This window comes from Arvicola amphibius, chromosome 6 (genome assembly GCF_903992535.2).
Source record: "Arvicola amphibius chromosome 6, mArvAmp1.2, whole genome shotgun sequence".
Lineage (NCBI taxonomy): Eukaryota > Metazoa > Chordata > Mammalia > Rodentia > Cricetidae > Arvicola > Arvicola amphibius.
The window spans coordinates 143,600,623-143,625,925 of NC_052052.2; the positions used below are offsets into that span (position 1 = coordinate 143,600,623).

At 45.1% G+C, this 25,303-nt stretch overlaps 1 long non-coding RNA gene across 1 annotated transcript; it reads left to right on the forward strand.

Annotated features, from left to right (window-relative positions):
• The first annotated feature begins 10,808 nt into the window (after window positions 1-10,808).
• Window positions 10,809-16,552, forward strand: LOC119816993. The gene is made up of 3 exons (XR_005285854.1): window positions 10,809-11,105; window positions 14,588-14,723; window positions 15,091-16,552. It is a non-coding gene; the product is annotated as an uncharacterized LOC119816993 (long non-coding RNA).
• Window positions 16,553-25,303: the final 8,751 nt, after the last annotated feature.

The window sequence follows — 25,303 nt, forward strand, 5'->3', positions numbered from 1 at the left end:
TCGCCTCTTGTGATCTTAATCGGTTCCGTGGTAACTTGTTCTTTGATTTGTGTCTGTCAGGGGCTGCTTGGAAAATGATTTATGAAACTCACAGATGAGGACCTTGTTTTGCAGCTTGGGGGAAGAGAACAGGCATCCTAACTGCCGAGCAAAAGAGTATCTTCTAACCTCCAAGAGCTTCGGCGATAAATGCACGCGAATGTTCGAACACCTGTGGTGGACATGTCCCGTTATGGGGACAGGAGAGTGAGTAGGGAAGAGCACAGGAGAAATGCTTCCAGAGAGGGGCGAGAGGGAGGGATAACGAGGACGCCTGCAGATGCACCTCACATGTGTTTAGTCATGCTTCTAAAGATGTGGAAAACAAAGACAATTACACACGATGGGCTTTTGTGTTCCTAGCCTTAAACGCTTTCAAAAGTACATTACCCTGACTGTATCAGAAAGCAGTTTAATATTAATGAGACAGGTTCTTATTATTCTGTGTAATAAGCCCAACCAAGAGCCCATGCAAGAGACATTTCCTTCAGAATCATGTTGGCGTTACATAATTATTATGAACCCATAAACATCAGCCACTGTTAGAAACCAAGAAATGGGATTGCTTTAAAGAGCAAATCATTTCAGACTTAAGGGGGGGGGGGGAAGGGAACCCCTTTTATATGCTCCATGACATTTGTATGTAATTAAAAAATAGTGACATTTGCTGAGTGTTAATTCTATGCCTGGGAAGCCTTTGACATGCTTTTTTTCTGTATTCCTATTTCATTCCCCAAACCACAACACAGGCACAAAATAGGTGCTATCTTATATTCTCCCTCTGCATAGCAAAGTGGGGCACAGAAGGACCAAGTGACTTGCCTAAGAACACGCAGCTACGAGGTAGTGTGGGCTGACATTCGTGCAGGCTGGTTTCACAGCTCATCCTTCGAACCCAGACAAACCAGAAACAATGTTTGCTCTGTACTGAGGTGATGTTGTTCTGAGTAATTGCATCTTTTTATTTCACATGCCCTGGCAGATGGCAATCAGGAAAAGAAAAAAAAAAAAACAGATTTCTGGAGGGAAAGCAACCATCTCAGTTCATCCCAAATTTAACTCCGCCCCCCTCCCTCAGTGTTTGTGAGTGAATCTGACTTCTGAAAGCCTGTCTTATGGAATCCAGAACAGCAACGTGGGAAACATTGGTTGAGTGTGTGTGCCACTCAGGCTTGGGAAATGGAAAAACCACCTTCGTCTGTAACATTCCTTCGACGGGCAGGGGAGATGACTAGGGTGGGAAAGGCTGGCTATGCAAGCATGAGGATCTGAGTTCAAGCCCAGGACTCACCTTAAAAAAGTCAAACATGGTGATGTTGGCTTGTAATCTTAGGACTTGAGAGCAAGAGAAAGGTGCATCTCTGGAGTTCACTGGCCAGCCAGTTTAGCCTACTCAGTGATCTTCAGGCTAGTGAGGGACTTGCCTCAAGTTCATGAGGCAGATGGTGCCTGGGGAATGACGCCTAAGGCTGCCCTCTGGTCTCCACATAGAAACACACACACACACACACACACACACACACACACACACACACACCTGAAAACATTGCAGACAGAAGGTGGCATTCTCATGAAAAACCTGCCATGACTTCCTTTCTTCTTGTTAGTAGCTAGTTAGCCATCAGCAGGTTTGAACATCATTGGTGATAAACCCCCCTCCCTCATAAACAGGATTTGAAAATGCAGAAGTTTGATGAGCAGTCAGAAGAATGAGATCTGAGCCTCTGGAGGCCACAGGCATTGCCATCCCCAAGGTCATTAATAGATAGTTATCTGAACTTGATGCCATGACAAGCCTACTGGAGGCTTTCTCGTAAAACATAAGGACATGCCATTTTCTCCTCCTGTGTGAGTCATCCATATGACCCTGGCCACTGGACAGGAGGAAGGTTCCGAAGTGTTATAAAGCTTACTGGAGTGTAGACGGACAAAAAGGATCCCTTTAACTCCTCTTATTCCCTAAGAGTGCCTCGCTTTCATTTGTAGTAAACTCACCTGCCCTTTACCCCATGCTCTAAGTGTGCACCCTGTGAAATTTTTCACAAGGATGCTGGGAGTTCCGAGTGAGATCCTGGTGAGAAACTGGTTCCAAATCCCCATCCCTGAAGGTGAGAACTGGCATCACCTTGCAGACTAGGACCACGCCCCTCCCTCCAGTCAGGTGAGCTTTGGTTTTCCTGAGCCTCTCCTAAAGCAGCACATGCTTCCAGTCCCTTGCAGATGAGTCTTCCCATGCACTCTTCCTAGTGCCTCACCCACGGTCCTCCCTGCCTGCCTCCCCTGCAGTTGGAAACTCCCCTGCATGCCTACAGTGACCTCAGCCCAAGTAGCCCTCCCTCTGGAAATCCCTTCCTGGTGGGCAGAGGCAGTCTGCTGTGGAATCTCTCACAGACTCTTTCGTTTGTCTGCCTGTGATACTGACTTGTGCTCTTGTTTGTTTGTTCGGGGTTGTGTCTCCCATCTGTCCACCAGATCCCAGTGGAGGGAGGAGAGTGGGTCCTACACTATTCTATGTACCCAAAGTGGGATGTTCTATGACATAGCAGCATCCCAATATCTGTTTTAAGATCCATCCCAGTGTTTACATAGCATCTGTCCTAGGTTCCAGGGTGGGAAGGGCCCTGTTGCAGTGGGTGCAAGAACTCAGTTCATGCTTTATTCTTCCTCCCTAGTCCTCAAGTTAGCCTGATTTTCACGTGTCACTTGTGTCCCACTGTGACTTAACGTGTGTGTGTGTGTGTGTGTGTGTGTGTGTGTGTGTGTGTGTGTGCTGAAACCAAAAGAAAAAGAAAAGAAAGGAAAGAAGTGGTTTCAAACAAAGGCATAGAGAGAATTGAATATTCTTAACACTCATTTGAATATTTTCATCTAAATTCCTAAATATCACAACGGCTAAACATTTGCTTAAAAACAAAATGCATATTTGAGGAGTCAATTGCTATCAAGGAAGTTATACATTATTAGGTGATTTAAAAGGATAATTTGGTCCTTGTGAAACAGGCTCCAGATTAACCCTTACCAAAGCAGACAGCTCAGTGGTCCAAGAACATCTGAGTTCCTCCCACATCCCTGCTCCTATGGCATCTCTCTCCTCCTGCGCCCCTCCTTCCTTCATCTATTTCCCTGTGTCCCTGCTCCCATGGCATCGTTCTCACCCTGCATCCTCCTCCAGCATCTCTTCCCCACTTCATATCCCTCCCCTACCAGGAGAGCAAAGAAGGACTGGATGGGTGATATTGGACCATTTGCCAGCGACATTCACTAGTCTGAGATGCTGCTGAGGAAGCTGGAAGAGGGGCAGATATGGACAAGGTCTTCTGTCTTTTGGAAGGATATTGATCTTTACTATGTTGAAAAGACAGAAATCCAGTCATTCATATCCCCAATAATGAATATGTCTTCCACCTGAGAGGCTTTTGGGAGTTGGCTTTTCGTTTACCTTGTAAACATATTCACAGTGAGAGTCAAAGGGAGCCACTTTCCTCTCACACCTCACAAAGACTGAGGGAAAAGATAAGACAATGAAACATGTTCTTCCTTAAAACAACAGACAATCCAGGAGGACAAGAATTTTAACTCAAAGCCTTGGCAGGCCTGCAGGCTCTAGAAAACAGCCCTCCTCTGGCTGTCTCAGAATCTGGTGGCTTCTGGCCATCAGCAACAATCCTTGGCCTGTAGATGCTTCCCTCTGGTTTCTGCTATTGTTATCACAAGGCCTTCTACCATCTTCAGTTATCCCCTTACAAGGATGCCACACATTGGACTGGGAACATTAACTCATCTACCAGGGCCTCCTTTTGCGCCATTATTTTTGTATAAAGCCTATACAGCAACATCGTCATTTTGAGAGATAATAAGGGTTTTGACTTCCTGACAAGTTTTTCTATGACACTTGATATATAAGTGTGTGTGCGCGTTATTCTTCTTTCTGAGAATCAGTTATTCTTCTTTTTGTACTTTTTTCTATTCCGTATAAAGAATATAGACAATTGTAAGAGCCAGAGGGGGTGGGTTACTCCAAGAAAAGTGTCTTCCAGACACAGTAGTTCTGATACACATGTGAACTCACAGAGACTATGACTGCCCACACAAGACCTAGACAGGTTTGAGCCAGATGAGGTCCCAGCAGTGAGAAAGAGAAGTGGACACAAAGTCCTGTCCTTAACCAAGAAGGTTTTTTTCTATTGAAAGTAAAGATATTTTCAATCTAAAACTAAAATGCAAATATATTTATCTGCTGGAAAAGAGAAAAATCGGTTTTCTTCAGTGGGGTGTCAGAATGCACATCAACCACATGCTAGTGCAGCCCCCATGCCAAGGAGCAGCTGACTAACACAAAATGGATTCCATGGTTTTGGTGTGTGATTTCTTTTTGGTCTTTGTTAGGTTTGGGTGTGTGTGTGTGTGTGTGTGTGTGTGTGTGTGTGTGATACTTGGTTTTTTGTTTGTCTTGATTTTGCTTTTTTGTTTTTTGAAAGAGAGAGAGAATATGAAGTTGGGTGAGTAGGGAGGTGGTGGGGATCTGGAAGAAGTTGGGAGAGAGGAGATGATATAATCAAAATATATTATATGAAAAATGTAATGAATTCTAAAAAGAATGATACAGATGGCTGATCAAATCCCCTCTCTTTGTCTTGTGCAATCTAACTACAAGTCTACTGCTGTGGGACAATGCTCTCGTACACTGTAAAGATTTGCCACTCCTGCTGGTTTAATAAAACCAGCTGATTGGCCAGTAGCCAGGCAGGAAGTATAGGCAGAGAAACCAGACTAGAATTCTGGGAAGAGGAAAGGCAGAGACGCAGTCACTGGTTGGATACAGAGGAAGCAAGATGAGAATGCCTCACTGAGAAAAGGTACCAAGCCATGTGACTAAACATAAACAATGGATTAATTTAAGTTGTAGGAGCTAGTTAATAATAATCCTAAGCTAAGAGGCCAAACAGTTTATAATTAATATAAGTTTCTGTGTGTTTCTTTGGGACTGAATGACTGGAGAACCAGTTGGGACAGAAACTTCTGTCTATAGTCTACCCAATTTGTTTGACCGTTAACTTATAATTTGATTTTGAATATTACAGACTATCCGCTGGAGACCATGAGTAAATAGTGCAGAATGAATACCTCCCAGCTGGGACAGGTGGATTTTGTATCCTCTTTTAGAGACAAAGGTCAAGACCAACTCCATGTTTTAAGTGTTTAAATAGCCACAGGCTCTTTCCTTTGCATTTTAGTCTTGGAAGTGTTCATGGATGTGTCTTCAAGCTGACTGGTTCTTTCCACAGTTGAGTCTGGCTTACTGATAAGTCCATCAAAGGCCCTCTTCATTTCTGTCACAGTGTTTTTGATTTCCATATTTCCTATGATTCTTTCTTCCAGTTTCCACTTGTCTGCTATAGCAGAGTTATATTTGAAGGGTGGGTCCGGTCGTTCTCAGGGCTCTGTCACCTGTGAGTCTGGTCCTAGGTTGGCCTTGTATCTTCAGACCGTGCATATTGCATTTTGCCATGCCTTATCATTTCTTCAGAGAAGGCTGGGCCATTGAAAGACACTGAAGCATCAAGGCCTTTGGTGTGAGGTCTGTGTTTACCCATACATACTTAAAGAGATGGCAGAAAGAACACACAAGCCAGAGGATTCTGGGAAATGCTGTCTTCTGGACCACAGCAGCTGTGGATGGTTGCCTTTACAAGGCCTGCACAAGATCATACCAACAGGATCAGGCAGCAGCATTCCCCCAGCACTAATGGGATTCAGTGGGTCACAGCCCACACCCAAAGACATGAAGGTGGAAGGGGACATGTCGAGGGGTGTCTGGGGAATTGGAAAGGGGAACTGGGCTCCAATCTGATTAAGTTATATTATACACAGCTACCAAACTGTCAAAGAATTAATAAAAGATATATTTTTTTAAAAAGCGGGACAATAAAAGTAAGAAGCACTGAACACTGACCTCTGACTTGTACAGGCACAGAAATGGGCCTCCCCACCACACACACATACAATGAGATTTGGATATTATTCACAACCCATTTATTTTCTGTTCTCATCAAGCCACATCTCAGGGCGTCTCCCCTTTAATTCACTCGACCCCCAGGTTCCAGACCACCCAACTGCAAGCTTCAGCCCTATTGTCTTTTTATATTATTCTTGGGGGCCTGATTTTGACATCACACCCTCTCTTCCCCTGGGATGCCTTCTTTAACCCTTTACTTTGTAGGCAGAATTAACTGCTCCATCTTTTGTGTGTTGTTTGTGAGGTTCTCATACAATAACCTACTTCAAACCTGACTACAGAGCAGCTGTATTGGAGTCCCCATCTCCTTTCAGGTCTGAGCTCTGAGAGCAGGGACCATACTTGCCTCCTCTACCCAGCTCCCTTTCTCCTCCAAGCTCAAGCAAACAGTATGAGCCCAGTATTTACTATTTAAAGAATCGCTCTTCCTTCAAGCCCACTTAGAGCTCTATACATTCCTGGAGGCAACTGCTGAGCTGATTAGGGAGTGGAACATTTTGTTATTGTTATCGTCACATCCTTTTGGCAGTTTCTGTAATGGTCTTGCACCAGGGCATAGCCAGTGAGCTTCTTAGTTAAGATGACAATCCACTCACTGCAGGCTGTATATAAGCATATTGAACAATGGAAATGCCGAGACGGAGAGGTCCTTGGAGGAGGACCACTAGAGTCTTTCATTTTACACACCAGGAAGACTGGGAGGTTGATGGTCTCAGCCAAAGAGGATGAAGGGAGGAGCAGTACTCTCAGCCCAGCCAGGAGCCCCTCATTAAATCAGAGCTTTGAAATTCCGAAGCAGCTGTGATTAGGACTGCGGTTGATTTAAATTAGTCTTTTTCTCGGGTAGTGGAATTAAGGAGCTGTGTTGCTACTGAATTTGTTTCTGTTAGCTTTTGCAAGTTGTTTTAAAATACACTGACCCACTCAAGTTCAGGGGGAAACAGATGCAAGGATGGTGTTTTACTGCCTGTTAGCCAAGGATTCTGGCAGCCCACACAGATGAAGTTGGGGTCCCTGATGCTGGGATAACAAGGTGAGACACACAGTTCTCACTGTCCACTTGTCTGGCTTTGGGAGCACCATGGAAATACACCCCTGGGTGTGTCTGCCAGGTTATTTCCGGAAAGTTTTAGCCAAGGAGGGAAGACGTGAGTGTGGTCGCCTGGGCTGGTCGGGCAGGTCTGGACTAATACAAAGGAGACCAGCAGAGGGATATCAGCCTTCATCTAGCACCGGTCTCTCTCTGCCTCTGAGCGCAGATGCAAGGTGACTGTCATAAGCCAGCTGCCTCGGGCTTTCACTCCACGATGTTTCCAATTTGCTAAACTGTACACACACACACACACACACACACACACACACACACACACACACGTGCCTGTGTGCACGCAGACATGGACAAACATGTAAAAAGAGAGTGAAGGAATGAGTCCACTGGTCAATGCAAACCTTCTGGGCATGGAATAGTTATACAAATTTCATGATGTTTTATGATAGAATAACCCTCTAAGGCTAAGGCATACAGGTTCGTGCCAATACCTAAAGTGGCCGGGGGGTTGGGGTGGGAAGAAACATCTTTTAGACAGCTAACTACAGAACATTTTCCCTTGCAAAGGGTTCAGTTTATCAAAATTGTTATGGCTGTTCTTAAACAGGGCCTTTGGGGGTGATTTCCAGAGGCCTTAACTAAGGTTGCAGCTTCACACTGGAACCTTCTTTCTTGACGTTGGTGGTCTCTAAACAAGAAAAAAAAAAAAGGCCTCTGCTTTGCAAGAGATTTCCTGTATCATTTTTCTAACTTGGGTTCTATGACACCATTGCATAGTCATACTAAATATTGTAAGTGTGTTTATGTAATTTATGAAATATAAAGCCAACAAATTATGATTCTCTGCTTCTTGCTAGTGCCAATAGTTTATTGAAGAATAGAAACATTCTATTTGAACATAGATAATCTTATCCCCCAAATGATCTGAAGGGCTTATTTAATATAGCTATAATATATACATAAAATTTATATACATAAAATGCATATAAGTATGTTGTGCATGCGTGCATGTGTGTGTGCATACATGTAGTGTGTGTGCATGCATGCGTGTGTGTGTGTGTGTGTGTGTGTGTGTGTGTGTGTGTGTGTAATAGTTAATCTCACTTGCCAGGCTTTGCCATGAGCGATTGTTTGTTAGGTTAAATGAGTAGGGAGACAGGTCCACCCAGGGCAGCGCTGTTCCCTAGGCTTTGGCCTTGAACTTCATAAAAAGACAAAAGCCAACTAAAGAGCAGCATTCATTGTTCTCTGTCTGTTGACTGCAAATACAGCTTGACCCGTTGTCCTGAGCGCCCTCCGCCAGGACTCACCCACCGCGACAGGCTCCCCAAACCATGAGGCCCCACAAAGAGATAAAACTTCCTTCCTTGAGCTGATTTTGTCAGAGAATCTTATCAAAGCAGCAGAAAACATAACAAGTCAGTGTGCATCACAAATATGGTTCCTTTGAAAGACAATTCCAGAATCTCAGTATACGGCTATTCTAGGCACATGAAGACAGCATTGTAGCAGCTTCCAGGAGAAAGGGAGGAAAGGCATGGAGGCTGTGAGAAGAACAAAGTGGTTCGTACAGAAGAAAGATTCCCTGAAGCTCAAAGCCCACTGGCACCTCTTTCAAGTCCAGGATGGCCATCTTTGTAGACACGAGATTTGGGTAATTCACTGAACCTCTCCAGTCACCATTGTTATCCCAACAGTACAATATTAAGATACAGTTCCCTCTTATCGTGCTGAGTCCTATGACACCCAAGTACAGGAATACCACTGTGGTGCTTAATATTCCCTAACAAAAGAAGGCATTTAAAAAATTAAAGATAACCCAGCAGTTTAGGAACATCTGCTGAGTGTCAGGGGTCAGTCTGAGTGCTTTGTATATGTCCCTCCTCCAGCACCGGTTCATACAGTACAGCCCCCCCCCATACACATCTGTGGTTCTGCACTTGCAGATTCAAAGACAATGGATTAAAAACGTTTGGAAAACAACTTGCATCTATAAGAAACATGAACAAATCTTTTCTCATTGTCCCTGGCACAATGCTGTATTATCAAATTTGTTTACACAGCACTTATGTTGTATTAGAAATAATTCACAGATTCTCTCTCTCTGTCTCTCTCTGTCTCTGTCTCTCTCTCTCTCTCCCTGTGTGTGTGTGTGTGTGTGTGTGTGTGTGTGTGTGTGTGTGTTGTGCATGTATGTGTCGAATCAGCAGCTATATCTTTGCTTCACTAATGGAGGTCGGAGGCAGATGCTATCTGGTGTCCTGCTCCACTTCCCTCCTCCATATCCCTTTAAGACAGAGCCTTTCAGTGAACCTGGAGCTAGAATGGTGACCATCAAATCCCAGAAAGCCTCCTTTCTCTGATTCCGACAGCCCTGGGATTACAGGCATCTAACGGGAGGAGCGGGCTGCTTGTCATCCCGTCCGCCCAGCTAGCTTACACCCAAAATAACCACACAGAAATTGTATTAATTGGGCCGGGCGGTGGTGGCACACGCCTTTAATCCCAGCACTTGGGAGACAGAGGCAGGCAGATCTCTGAGTTTGAGGCCAGCCTGGTCTACAAGAGCTAGTTCCAGGACAGGCTCTAAAAACTACAGGGAAACCCTGTCTTGAAAAACCAAAAAAAAAAAAAAAAAAAAGAAAGAAATTGTATTAATTAAAACACTGCCTGGCCATTAGCTCTAGCCTCCTATTGGCTAACTCTCACATCTTGATTCAACCCCATTTCTAATAATCTGTGTATCACCACGAGGTCATGGCTTACTGGGAAAGATTCAGCGTGTTTGACCTGGCATCTCCATGGCAGCTCTCCCTCTGCCCTTCTTCCCAGCATTCAGTTCTATTTACTCCACCTACCTAAGTGCTGCCCTATCAAAAGGCCAAGGCAGTTTCTTTATTCAACCAATGAAAGTAACACATAGACAGAAGAGCCCCCTACACCACAGGCATGTGTGGCCTGCCCACGTTTTACATGGGTACAGGGGATTTGAAACCAGTTCCTCAGGCTTCTTCAGCAAGTGGTGTTATTTGATAAGCTATCTCTCTAGCCCCATAAACTACAGATGTTTTAAGGTATATGAGAGTTGGTTCGGTGGGTAAAGGAGCCTGCCCCTAAGCCTGAGCACCCAAATTTGCTTCCCAGGACCCACTTGGTAGGAGAAAACTGACTGCCCTGAGTTGTCCTCTGACTTCCCCACACTTTCTGCGGTACACCCTCACGCCCACCCACCCACCCAAATACACAAAGTAAATAAAACAAAAAGTGAAGTCTATGAGAGAATGTGCCTAGAAAACATGCAAATACTACATATGCCATTTGCATAAAAGAGCTGAGCATCTGTGGATTTGGGGATCCACTGGTGTCGTGGAGCCGGTTCCCCACCCCCATTCTCTTGCTGCACACACGGAATACGGCACCTCCCCCTTGTGTTTCTCCAGCTCTCCTGTGCCTGCCTGATGCCTGGTAAAGCTGTCCTAGTCCTCGGATCTCAGCTTCCAGGCTGCTAAGGTGGCTGCGAAAACGTCAGCCACCTTTGCACTTGGTTTTCTTTCTCCCATCTCGGTGGCACTGTGCACATAGTGGCTTGGCAGCCACACAGTGAAAAAAAATCGAGCTAATCTTTAACTGTTTTTTTTTTCTCCTACTCTCCTCAAATGTGCTAGACAATGAGAACAGACCGTGACCTCTTTGTGAAAACCTGGACTGACACCACTCCCAGGCAGTCACCCGAAGGGCTGTACGTGAGCGGGGTTCTCCTCTAAGTATGTTGCCCAGTCCTCCTCAGGGTGCTTTTCTCTTTCGCTTGGTTGAATCTTTCTGTGGAGGAAACTCTTTCTGAGCCATTCATACAAGGCTTGGTTGGAGCCTGTGTTTGGACATACTCACACTCCCTCAGCCAACTCAGAATCTGGACTAGAGTTTGTTCTGAGTATTCTTCTGTCTGTATCGATTGGATCAAAGGGAGATTCATCTGGAACCCAGCTGAAGTTCTTCCAGATGGTAAGTTTGCTTCCAGATGGCATGTTTAATAGGAGAGAGAGAGAGAGAGAGAGAGAGAGAGAGAGAGAGAGAGAGAGAGAGAGAGAGAGAGAGAGAGACAGAGAGAGACTGAGACAGAGAGAGACAGAGAGAGAGAGAGAGACAGAGAGAGACTGAGACAGAGAGACAGAGAGAGACAGAGACAGAGAGGCAGAGAGAGAGAGAGAGAGAGAGAGAGAGAGAGAGAGAGAGAGAGAAGGGGAGAGAAGCTACTGCATACCAGCCTTATGCTAAACAAGGCCCTGTGACCTTATTTCCCCCTGGCCTCTTCTGAATGCAGAATGAGCTCAGGTGCTGTAGGTTTTCATGAAAATTCTTTCCCCCAATTTCGTTATGAAATTAGGAGGCAGGCTCTGGTTAGTTTGAGTGTTGTTTAAAGCCAAATACTAATCATCCTTGATCACACGCCAGCCCTTGGTGGCATGGTTCTTCCTCTTTTTGAGGTTGAGATGAGTTAAAACCCCCCCTGCAGCTCCAAGAGATGTTCAAGAGCCGTCTAGGAGTCACCTCCCAGATGCTCAGGTTCAGCTGACCTTGAAATGTAGGTGGCTTTCAGCAAACCTGAGCTGCTCTTCCAGTGTCATAGAACTAAAAAGCAATCAGTACCACCTATGGCATAAATAAACCTGGCAAGCATCATATTGCTGTGGTGTCCGAGAAGAAACATAGTGGGCTACCTCTTGGATAATGGGTGGACATTGGGTATGTGGCATGTGGACCCAGAGGCAAACTTCCCTACAAATACAAACTTCCCTACGTACTTCCTCTACGTTACCTTTGCAAATGCCCTTTGGCCTAGACTTCTCAATACATGCCTTTGTGTGCTCTAGACTTTTCTATTTGCTCAACAAGTCAATATTCATTCTTTCCTTCACTCTTCCGCGTTATCAAGGGCTTTCCTAAATGCAATTCCTGAGCTTGAAGTCAGGGACACGGAGTGGCAGCAGTGAGCAAACCTTTGGCGGAGCCCAGAACTTTCAGCCCAATGTCCCTTCTCCGGGACACTTCTCTGGGTCAGCAGGAATCACATGATGACACTTGAACCTCTGCCCTGTGCTTATCTGTGCTACCTGCAAACCCCAGGCCTGACAATACAAAGGTCATTTGGGGACAACCCCAGTTGACTATACCAGCTACGTGCCTGTGCTCACAACCCACTGGCTGCCAACCAACCCAGCAACCAGGAATGAAAGCCCTGGACCTCGCCTAAAGTTCCTGTAGGCATTGCTCCATAGTCAATGCCAGTGGCAGTCAGGTGTATTTGCTTTCCTCGTGGTCAGTTTGATTACAGGGATTTGTTAGGAGCTCAGCGGCCAGTTGCACTCTGGTTGGGGCGAAGGGGTAGTGAATAAGAGGTCATAGTACACAGATAAATTAGACCCCTCCACAGACTGGAAGTCCCCGGCCTCAGTATTCTTGGAGAGTGTCTAGTATAGGGACCTACAGCCTGTAGGAATGCAGAATAGAGAAACTGGAGCAGAAACTGCTGGAACTTGGATAGAATTGAAGTTTGCATTTGAAATATCTTTGAAGATATTCCTTCAAATGATAGGCAGCGCTGTGCTTGTCCATCTAGCCAAAAGCAGGAGAACCCCAAACTGCAGGAAACATGCCTATCAATGAAGAGAATAATGGGCTTCCAAGAACTCAGGACCCTCTGTCAACACCTACTCAACTGTTCACAGTGAACAATCACTGGCATCTATTTCCTTCTCCTTTTCAGACTTTTAGGGCAGTTTCCCTATGTTACCCTAGATGCCCCCCAAACTTACTATGTAGATCAGGCTGGTCTAGAACTCACTGGCTATACTACTGCCTCTGCCTCCTGAATCACTGGAATTATAGGCATATACAACTCTGCCTACCTTTATTTCCATTTCTTTACACGTGGCTTTCTCTTCTTTCTTCCTTTCCCTGACTCCTAAATTTGGTCGTGTGCGTTTGTGTGTGGGAGTGGTAACAGGGTCCTTTTAGACTTAACCTTGAACTCCTGAGTCTTCTGCTTCAGCCTCCTGAGTGTGCTGTCACATCTTCCTGTAGGTTTTCAAGCAGATAATAATCATAAAAGCAGATAAATAATCATAAAGACTTAAGATTATTTAAATTCCTTCTCCCTAACAGGGTTGGCTTTGGTGTTCTGGTTGCAATAAAGCCTGCCTCTTCCTTAATTCACATGGGCTCTGCCGCTAACTCCTGCCCTATTATTCTGAAATTGATGAGCCTGTTCTGTCGCCATGGAGAATCAGAGCGTTGGAAGGTGCTCTGAGGTCATGTAGCCTCTGGGCTGAGCTGTACTTAAAGCCATTTTAGATCCATGGCGGCTGATACTGTTATCCTGTACCCCTATCATCATTCCTATTAAGCGATGCCACCCTACACATATCGTGCTTTATTTCTGCCAGGTTCCCTGACCCTCATTTAAGTTATGCCCTCCATGGTCCTCACAGGGTGACCTCCTGCTATCCCGCGAGGAGTCAGAGGCGCTCCAGGCCTTGATTGGCCGATGCTTCGGCAGCTACTCACTGTAAAGTAGGAATCAAAGCTGCTCCATGTAGCTCAAGTGAAAAGGTGCCCAGATTCTTTTCCTGGCTGAAACCGCCTGTTCACAGGCGCTTGAGAGGCAGTTTCTGCCTCTCCTGTGTGTAAGACTTGGGAGCCCGTGTCTTAGGTCCTGGAAGATGCCCCAGTTTCCGGAACTGCAGATGCCCCCTACTGTTGACATGGAAAACTCCAAGCAAGGTGAGGGAAAGAGCCTGGAGGAAGAGAAATGTAGGAGGATGCCTTGCTTGTCTGATGCCCTTGTTCCTGCAGAGTTGTGGCAGGTGCTGTCCTTAGACATCCGCTTTACTGTCCACTCAGACCCAGACTAACACAGCACTGGGCAATTACTTCAGCGGAGCGGTGCGCTGGTATAGAAAATAGCAAAGCCAATTCTTGGGTGATTGTTAAATAGGCAACATGCTGGGCACCATCTCTTTTCATCTGCGCACAAACCATGGAGGTCAATCATATTACTCTTTCCAAACTGCGGGGAAAGAACTGAAATTAGAAAGATAGAAGTCACTTGCTTCAGCTCTCATGGCCCACGGGCTGTCTGCCTCCAGATCTAGCCCCCCAACATGGTTCTGAACTGCCTCTCCCATGATCCCGGGAGCAATGCAGCAAGAGATTCGGCTTCCCAGCCCAGGGCCAGGGCAGAGCATGGCCTACTGACATGCTCAAGTCCACAGTGTGTTCGAGGCAGGCACTTCAGCACTGAGCTAATGCCAGCTGATTGAGATCATGGTGGCTATCCCAATGTCACGTCTGAGCCATTGGCACTGTTTGTAGTTTTAAGCCTTTGCTTTATTTAGGACAGAACACTTATTTGCCTAAAAAGCCCAAAGCCTTAGATGGGCATGTTGCATAATTCCTGGGAACTCTTTTGACATGTCTCTTGGCAGGACATCGAATCACGAATTTCATGATCTGAAAAGAGTGTCAAAGTCCAGTGCTTAAAGGAGTGAAAAACCAGGTCCCCTGGAGGTTTTATCCACGCTCTGACAAACGTCTGTCACAAGAGCACAAACTCAGGACTAGGTAAGAGCTGCGCAGTAGATAGACATGGACAGGCACATCATGGTTTGGTCCTTGTCTCTCAGGACTTGCCATCAAGGACAGGGGTTGGTAAATGATTGCCTCTGTTTTGTGAATAAAGCTTTATTGGAACGGAGCCATATTTATTCATTTGCATTTTGCCTATGGCAACAGAGTTGAGTAGCATTGGCAGGGATCATATGGGCTGTGAGGTCTAAAATATTAAACGAAGAAAGTTTGTCAATAACGCTCTTAGTGAGACAGATCAGACATATGCCTTCCCAGGTCACTATTAAATATTCTTGATCACTGGTAAATGTTGTTGAGAATGCTGGTTGGATTATTTATCACTCTTTTTCTTTGAATAAAGCTGTTGGAACAGATCTTTGACAGATCACTCTTCTGCCTGGAAGCACCTGAGAGGTTAGCTTTCATCCCTGGAGTGACTGGCTAGACTGTCACCACCGCAGGCCAAACATTTCTCCGTGGACACCTTAGGCGACTCCAAGTGCAAGGAATTGTGAAGCTAAAGCTGCAGCTCCTGTGTCAGGAGGTCCCGCGTCAGTCACGACTACTCCAGACTGCCCATCTCAGCGTTGGAAGGCAGCTGTCTAGGCAAGACTCCAGATGACCCCACAGATCTGCTCAGTCACTTTGTCACCTCCCCAGTAACTCAGCAGTGACTGGTCCTAGGCAGGACTTGCTATTGGTCCCTCTGTGGGGCCCGTGATTGGTGGAATTGTAACTGTGCTTTCACGGATGCCAATGCAATCCTCCCTTTGCATACCACACCCATGCCACAAACATCCCTCCCCCCCCATTATATAACCAGGCTGTTGCGTTCACTTTCTGAACCAGCTAGGCAATAACGTGGGGCCCTCCAGTGGGGTAACATTAAGCCCTGCAAAAGCTTTTTTCAGGATGGTCTTCCCTTGCCTGCTTGAGACTTCTGTTATGAGTAGAGCCACCTAAAGCTGGTGATACAAAGAGGAGGTGGGGGTGGAGTCAGCAGAGGAGGCAGCAGCAGCTGTCTGGATGGTGCAGCAGCCTTGATAGCCAGGAGATGGCCGCTGAAGGGCAGAGAGCCAGAAGGAATTGAGATGCTGAAACAAGGTGAGAGGAAGCAGGAAAGCTCTGAAGAGCTGAGAACAAGAAGCTGCAGCTTCAGACCCGCTGAAGGGCTTCAGGGAGCTGCCTAGACCTAAGAGCCCTAAGAGTCAACGGTCAAGACACCCAAGGTATGGGAATTGGAATGGCTCCACTTTTAGGAGCTAAGGGTCTTTATATACAGCAAACCTTCTGAGTCTACAAAGAGGTATGGGTGCCTGAGCAGCCAGTCTCTCCGCCTTGTGGCATCCAGTTCAGGACCCTGAGTCACAAGCTTCTGGTCCAGCCCATGTATGAGCCCTTAACACTCGAGAGCCCAGAACCACTGACTCTAATTCAAATAGGCTTTGTCTATTTGCAATTCCCACCTTGATAGTGCCAAAGATTTCCCAGCCAGATGATTGGTCAAACTCGAGTCATCTTTACTAAGGCTGGGCGAGAGATATGGCTCAGTGAGTAAGGAGCTTACTTAACATACACAAAGCTCTGGGTTTGATCCCTAGCGTGGCACAACTAAAATGTGGAGGTGCCCTCCTGTGAGACCAGCGCCTTGGAAGAACAGGAAAACCATGAGTTCAAGGCCATTGTAGATACATAGGGATCTCAATGCTATCCTGAGATAGATGAGATACTGTCTACAAGGAGGTAAGTATGTGTGATTATTCCCAAACTGATCAGCCATGATGGATTCTTTATTACAGGAATAAAGTCACCATTAACATTTACTGGGTGTTTACTACTTATCAGATAGTGATCCACACACTGCCCATGCACTAATGCAGTTTATACCATGACCATGCCTGTGGTAACCAGTATGTCTCTACATCTTATTTAGTTTTATTGATTTGGAATGCTGGAAGCTGATCCCAGGGCCTCACACATGCTCTACAAGTGAGCTACATCCCCACCTCCTGATATCCTCATTTTGTAGGTAAAGTCTGTTTGAGCAAGCTGAGTGCCACAGCCCTGGTAACCTGGTTTGTGCTCTTCTCTGCTACTCTGAGCTGGAAAAGACAGCAGGGTGTGGGCTGTGCAGAGAGAGAGGAGGGAAATCCACCCAGGAAGTGACCAGGCAGTGTGGGCCTAGCGTCTGCTGGGCCTATTTTTAACATTAAGGAAATCCTGGAGGTTGGATCTCTCATGAGGAGAGGATGGAGCTGCTACACTTGGCGCTTTAGGTCTCCCTGAAATGAAAGAGCTTCCCGGATGCAGATGCATCCAGTGTAGCCATTGATACTGAGCAGTGGAAGACGCTTTGGAACTCAGTGGGGGTGACAAAAAAAAAAAGCATGGGTTCGCTTTGTCAGAAAGAACTGGCATGAACAAAGACCCTTGGGGCTGATTCCCACACCATTTCTCGGAGATTTCCAAGATCCTAAAAGGATATATTTCTTTCTGTCTACACCCCTTGCCCTACATCCTCCATTCAACCCCACATCTAGCACGTTATCTTCCCCTTCCTTAACAAGTTCTTTATAGGAAACTGGAGGCCTTTCATGGGACCCTTGGTTGTATCTGCATATGTTAGATGCTTCTTGGGTCTATCCACCTTGATTTCTTTTTCCGGGACAAGGGTTTGTGGGGGGTGGAGGGATATGGTCTCTCACTGACCTGGAGTTCTCCAAGTAGGCAAGGCTGGTTGGCCATTGAACTCAAGGACCTACCTTGTTCTTCCCCTCCTCCAGCTTTCATATTACAAGCTCAAAACACCCAGATTTTATAGATATATACGGGGTGATCCAACCCAAGCCCTCATGCTTGCAAGGCAAGAACTTTACAAACAAATATCTCTCCTGCCTTTTCTCGGGACTCTTGGTACATATATTTTTGTTTGTTTGCTTGTTTGTTGAGACAGGGTTTCTCTGTGTAACAGCCTTAGCTGTCCTGGAACTAGCCCTTGTAGACCAGGCTGGCCTTGAACTCACAGAGATCCGCCTGCGTGTGTCTCACAAGTGTTGGGATTAAAGGCATGCACCGTCACCGCCCAGCCCTTGGTACATAATGCTAAAACCAGGAAGTGGTAGCTGAGTAAATCTCATTGCTCAGCAGGTTGGTGGTTTACTACATTTAAAAGCAAGGAGATAAAAGCACAGAAAGCTTTGCACCTACCATGAAGACAGAAGCCCAGGTCACGGACTTTCTTATGGACCTGTCATTAGCTTACAACCATCTGGGAAGATTGGCTTGCACTATGGATGTCCATGTGGCACCATTGGTTCTACCTATAGGAAGTCGTAGACCTGCATTTTACCATAAGATTGTGCTAAGGTTCTTCTCTGCACCTCCCATGTACTTGGTCAGCTGGGAAACGACACATGGTGATGGATGATATGGGAACTCAAAGCCATGCATGGAGGCTGCCTCCCTGTGGGAGTCGGCATTACTGAATGCTTCTCTGAACATGGCTTTCTGTATCTACCATTCCTTGTAACCAAAGCCCTGCACTACAGATATACGAGCACCGCACGAGTTTTCTGTCATCTACTGCTTGTTTCAGAGGTCAGCCTGAGCCCTTGCTGCAACCTTGACAGAACATTTGCCTAAGAAACGAATGTTCAGAACCTCTGATTGTGGCATGGGATTGCAACAAAGCCAGAAGCACAAGCTACTCGCCCCGTACCATGCCGTACGCACTGCAACTCCCCCCACCCTGGAAAATCTTTGGGAGGCCTTGAATTTTCATCCAGAAGCACTCCGCATGGTAATTGTGGAATACCTAAATAGCCTTCCTCTATAGAATTAGCTAGACAGACAGGACTGGAGAACTTCGGAGCTAATTATGCCTCCTGTAAAATGAAGCTTTGCTCCAAGGAGGGAGAGTGCCAGGTGTAGGCTTTTTTTTTTCCTTCATGCTTTGTCTGTCTCATGCCAAGACACATTCCAAGCTGCCCCTTTGTTCAAGTTTTTCTTTCATGAAATGGCTTTGTTCTCTTGCAGCTCACTAGTAACTTTCACATGAAAGTAAAGAGTTAAGGAGAGAGATGGTTCTTCAGTTAAGAGCACACGCTGCTTTTGCGGAGGACTGGAGTTCTGTTCCCAGCACCCACCCTGGGCAGCTTGTAATGCCTGCAGCTCTAGCTGCAGAAGACCCAAAGCTCTCTTCCACCCTCTAAGTCACCTGCATTCACATTATTCACACCCACTTAAAAATAAAATTATAAACACGCATATGTATATATGAATATATATGTGTATGTGTATACAGATATAGATATATAGAGAGATTTATTTAATATCCACCAAGATTTTATTTGGAGTTTGGACATGTATACACAAAGAATTTTTCAAAAACATGATGGTTTTGTGATCTGTCTTTGATCTTCTCCCTATTTTTTTTGAGACAGGGTCTCACGGATGTTTTCTAGGCTAGCCCAGAAATACTATGTAGCCTAAGCTAGCCTTGAACTCCAGACTCTCTTACCTTAGCCTCCTGAGTGCTGGGATTAGAGGCATGAATATTATGTCTGGCTTCCTTTTTTTTAATTTAGTGCTCAAAATCAGCAAACAGAAATGATTCTGGTTTTCTAGTCTGAATGCATGCCAAATTGATTTAAAGTTACCGCACCTTTGAAAGGGCTATCTCATGAAGTCTTGCAGATCTCTGGCTATTGTGTAGTGCAGTTTCAGATCTCTACTACCCTGTTAGGGTTTGCTGGGGGGGGGGGTTGTTTTGTTTTTAGAAACCAAGGCACCAGTGAACAAGAAGGCAGAAGAAAGGGAAGGAAGAAAGAATTGGAAGATGAATTAAAGCCATTTCTGTAGTATCATTAGCAGCAGGCACTTCAGGGCTGAGGTGACAGCTCAGCGGCTGAGAACACTTGCTGTGACAATATGACAATTCACATGTGAAACCCAAGCCCTGAAACAAAAACCCAGGCATGACTATATGAGTCTGTAACCCCAGCACTAGGGCATGGAGAAGGCTGGAGCCCAGGAATTTGTTGGCCAGCCAACTTGCTGAATGGCTGGCTTCCAGTTCAGTGAGTGGCCCTGTCTCAAGGCAATAAAGTAGAGAACTATAGAGGAAGAAGCTGACATGCTATTCTGGCCTTTTTATGTGCAGGCATGCACACACACACACACACACACACACACACACACACACACACACGGGATTCCATATGCTGAGTGTGAAGTAAGGGGATCAAAGTACAAAAACATATAACTGCCGTTCTAGCACTTGGGAGTCTGAGTCAGTAGGCCAGCCTGGGCTATAGAGTGAATTCAGGTCAGCCTGCACTACAGATTGAGACCTTGTCCCCCCCACCCAAACAAAAAATAAAAGCAAAGGAGAAGAAAGGGAGGAAGAAATAGAGTTATTCTCAAGTTTAAGTACGACACAAAGGACTGGCTTCAGAGGGGAAACAGGTGGGCCAGATGGAGAGGGAGAGGGACCTTCCAGAAGCTGTGGGCTGAGTTCACCACAACTTCACAGAAGGGCTCCTTTCTGAGCATGTGTGTCCTGCCATTGCAGCTTAAATATGAAAACATCCTTTGCACCATGTGTTCAAGATTTTATTGCCAGCTGAGGGCTAGTGACAGGTGATTGGCTCCTGAAAACTTTAACTTCTTCAACTCGCACACTGGTGAGTTCATAGCTGGATAGATTATCTGGATGTGAGGTCCAGTTGGAGGAAGCTGGTCCCTGAAGGTGGGATGTTGAAGGGTCTGTCTTGCCTCTAGCCTCCCTCCCTCCCTCCCTCCCTCCCTCTCTCTCTCTCTCTCTCTCTCTCTCTCTCTCTCTCTCTCTCTCTCTCTCTCTCTCTCTCTCCACTTCCTGCTACTCTCATTGAGCCCCTCCAAGACTTCCTATCTCAATTCAGGCCCTAAAGCAATGGATCAGCTGGCTATTGATGAAAAGGAAGTGTGGGCTGAAACGTCTTCCTTTAACTTGTTGCCTTGGGTATTTGGTCACATCAACAAAAAGGTTGACTACAATCTAACTACTGCTCGTTTTCTGGGGTCACATGGATTGGAGAAGGAAAATATCCAGAAACCCTTAAGTTGACCACACACAGAAAAGATGACCGTGTCAACCTTAGACAAAGGTACTAACTAGCACTTTCGAGACGCTATTGTCGGCAGAGGGAATGTCACAAACACACTGAACTGACCAGTTTTTGCTATTGCCCTGAGTGAAAAACATGCCCAGTGCCCAGGCCTGAGTTAAGTACTGGCCACCCGCACAGTTCATTGATAGTAAGTACCAAGCATCAGCACTCACAGAGAGGTTGGAAAACGATTGAAATTCCCAAGTTGTGCAGACTAGGGGTGAAGGCCGTAACAAAGCAAGTCTGTCATTACTCCCCCAAATTTTCAGCCCTTTCTGGGAAACAAGATGCTTCAGCCCATATCGTGGATGCAATTAAGTCAAATTTATGTAAATAGAATTCTCTCTAAAACATACCCAGAGGAGTTATTATTTAAAGGCAAAACTTCACAGTTATTAAAAGGACGAATTTTCTTTCATCAGAATTGTTCAATAGAAAATCTTTCTTGAGTATCAGCTTTCTCTAGTTGCCTGGGAGAACTCAAGATGCTTATGAGTTTCTAGATGTCCAGTACATGTGTTTGTGAGTGCCTCAACTATTTTCATCCTTCTTTCCAGCTTCTCCCCTCAATATGCCTTTCCTGATCTATAAACCTGTGTGTGTGTGTGTGTGTGTGTGTGTGTACAAGTGTCTGTGTGTGAGTGCATGAATGTGTAAGTATGTGAGTGCCTGCGTGTGTTTATGGGTGTGTGTGTGAGAGAGAGTGAGTGTGTGTATGTGTGTGTCCTTCTTAGGGCTTCTGCTGCTGTGAAGAGACACAGTGACCATGACAACTCTTAAAAAGGAAAACATTTAATTGGGTGGCTTACAGTTCAGAAGTTCAGTTCATTGTTGTCACAGTGGGTCATGGTGCCATGTAGGCAGACATGGTGCTGGAGAAATAGCTTGCAGGCAACAGGAGGTGGTCTGTCTCACTGGTGTAATTTGAGCATATATGAGACCTCAAAGCCTGCCTCCATAGTGACACGCTTCCTCTAACCCACAAGGCCACACCCACTTCAACAAAGCCACATCTCCCAATAGTGCCACTCCCTTTGGGGGCCATTTTCTTCAAACCACCACAGTGTATGAGTGAGTGTGTGTGTTTTTAAGAATGTGTGTGTGTGTGTGTGTGTGTGTGTATGTGTGTGTATGTGTGTGTGTGTGTGTGTGTGATGGACAGAGAAAGAAATCAGAGAAACATCACCCTTCACAATAGCCACAAACAGCATAAAATATCTCAGAGTAACTCTAATCAAACAAGTGGAAAACTTGTATGACAAGAACTTTAAATCTTTGAAGAAAGAAATTGAAGAAGACACCAGAAAGTGGAAAGATCTCCCATGCTCTTGGGTAGATAGAATTAACAGAGTAAAAATGGCAATCTTACCAAAAACAATCTACAGATTCAATGCAATGTCTATCAAAATCCCAGAAAAATTCTTCACAGACCTGGAAAGAATGGTACTCAACTTCATATGGAAAAGCAGAACCCCAGGATAGCCAAAACAATACTGTACAATAAAAGAACTTCTGGAGGCATCACAATCCCTGACTTCAAACTCCACCACAAAGCTACAGTATTGAAAACAGCCTGGTATTGGCATAAAAACAGACAGGAGGACCAATGGAACCAAATCGAAGACCACGATATTAATCCACACACCTTTGAACACCTGATTTTTGACAAAAAGAAGCAAAAAATATCGAATGAATATTTTAAATGAAAGCACATTTAACAAATGATGCTGGCATAATTAGATATCAATATATAAAAGAATGAAAATAGGTCCAGATCTATTACCATGCACAAAAGTCAAGTCCAAATGGATCAAAGACCTCAACTTAAAGCCAACCACACTGAACCTTACAGAAGAGAAAGTGGGAAGTACACTTGAACACATTGGCACAGGAGACCACTTCATAAATATAACCCCAGTAGTACAGACACTCAGAGAAACAATTAATAAATGGGACTTCCTGAAACTGAAAAGCTTCTATAAAGCAAAGGACACGGCCAACAAGACAAAACGACAGCCTACAAAAGGGGAAAGATCTTCTCCAACCCCACATTAGACAGAGGTCTGATCTCTATCCAAAGAACTCAAGAAATTGGTCATCAAAAGAACAAATAATCCAATAAAAAATGGAATACAGACCTAAACAGAGAACTCTCAACAGAGAATCTAAAATGGCTGAAAGACACTTAAGGAAATGTTCAACATCCTTAGTCACCAGAGAAATTCAAATCAAAAAAACTCTGAGATTCCATCTTATACCTGTAAGAACGGCCAAGATCAAAAACACTGATGACAACTTATGCTGGAGAGGTTGTGGGGTAAAGGGAACACTTCTGCATTGCCGGTGGGAGTGCAAGCTGGTACAGCCCTTTTGGATATCAGTGTGGCAATTTCTCAGAAAATTAGGAAACAACCTCCCTCAAGACCCAGCAATACCACTTTTGAGTATATATCCAAAAGATGTTCAACCATGCCACAAGGACATGTGCTCAACTATGTTCTTAGCAGCTTTGTTTCTCATAGCCAAAACTTGGAAACAACTTAAATGCCTCTCAACTGAAGAATGGATAAGGAAAATGTGGTACATTTACACAATGGAGTACTACACAGCAGAAAAAAAGACGACATCTTGAAATTTGCAGGCAAATAGATAGAGCTAGAAATCGTCATTTTGAGTGAGGTGAACCAGTCCCAGAAAGACAATTATCATATATACTCACTTATAAGTGGTTTTTAAACATAAAGCAAGGAAAACCAGCCTACAAATCACAATCCCAGAGAACTTAGACAACAATGAGGACACTAAGAGAGACTTACATGGATATAATCTACATGGGAAGTAGAAAAAGACAAGATCTTCTGAGTAAATTGGGAGCATGGGGACCATGGGAGAGGGTTGAAAGGGAGGGAGAGGCAGCAAGGGAAGCAGAGGAAAATGTAGAACTCAATAAAAATCAATAAAAAAGTGTGTGTGTGTGTGTGTGTGTGTGTGTGTGTAGTGTGTGTTTGTAAGGATGTGTGTGTTGTGTTGCATGTCCATGTCCGTGAGTATATGTGCATGCATGTGCATGTATGTATACCCACTTGTAGCAGCCAGAGATTGATTTCCAGAGGCTTCCTCAGTTACTCTTCACCTTAGTTCTGGGAACAGATTCTCGCCCAGATGCTGGAGTTTAACCCACTGGCTAGAGGAGCTGGTCAGAGAGCATTAGCGGTCATCATTCTCTTCCCTGACAAGGACTGGGTTGATGAGAATGCCTCCGTGCCTGGATTTTATGGATCCAAAGTAAGGCCTTATGTGTCCATGGTAAGCAGGTTCCCAGCTGAGCTGCAACATCACTTTTCTGGTCTGTGCAAATCCTACACGCAAAACCCAAAGCTCAAAACAAGAATTTGCCATTCTGAATCCTGATGTCTCGCTTAATGTTCTTTGTACAGGCACTAAGAATGTGTAGAGAATTAAGAATTTAAAAACAAACAAACATTAGGTAAAGGCTTGGGGTCGTCTGATACATTCAGGCCCCACAAAATGTTTCCAGTAGTCCTACAGTAGAGGGTTGGGAGAAACTTTAGTTTGGGGTGTTTTCTGAGACATTCAGTACCCCTTTAACCCCTTGCTTTGCCCTTGGCCTGCATAGCTATTGGAGAATTTGCAACCATGCGTGCTTTTCTGTTACTATGACAACAATCTTTAGACAATGAACTTATAAAGAGGAAAGGATTATTTTGGAGTTTCTATTTCCTAATGACTTGTTGGTCCCAAGATTTTAGACCTGTGAATGAGGCAGAGGGATCACATGACAGAGCAAACTGGAAGTGTTGGAAGAGGTTAGGAACCCACAAGTCTCCTCAAGTGAACTCCTAATGACTACAAGATCTCCAATAGGTCCCACTTCCTAAAGCCTTCACCATCTGCAGGCACCGCAATCCTGGGGCCAAGCCTTTAGTATAGGCCTTTTTGGGCCAACTAAGATCTAAGCTGTGGTCTAAGTTGAGCAGATTCTCTGTCTAGATACTTCTGATCTACCCTAAGCCCCACCATGGAAGCGTTTCAGAGAAAAGCAGCGTCCCCAGTATTGGAAAATAGTTTAGAAGAAAAAGTTAAATGCACCAAGCTTCCCGAGACTATAGAAAAGAATACTAGAGAGGGAAGAGCTCCAGGAGTTTGAACCATGTCCAGCACAACATCTGTCTGGTAGAAATGGTCACATCTGAACGGAAATTAGCCACAGGAGCCGAGCGCATGGCAACAGGAAAACTACTCTATCAATATGTGTTATTTCACTCAACAGCTCTGAAATGTTATTTCAATATAAAGTCAACTAAAATGATTTTAATGAGAGTTTATATTCGTTTTGATTTTTCTTTTTCTTCTGTAATTGCAGTGTGTGTGTGTGTGTGTGTGTGTGTGTGTGTGTGTGTGTGT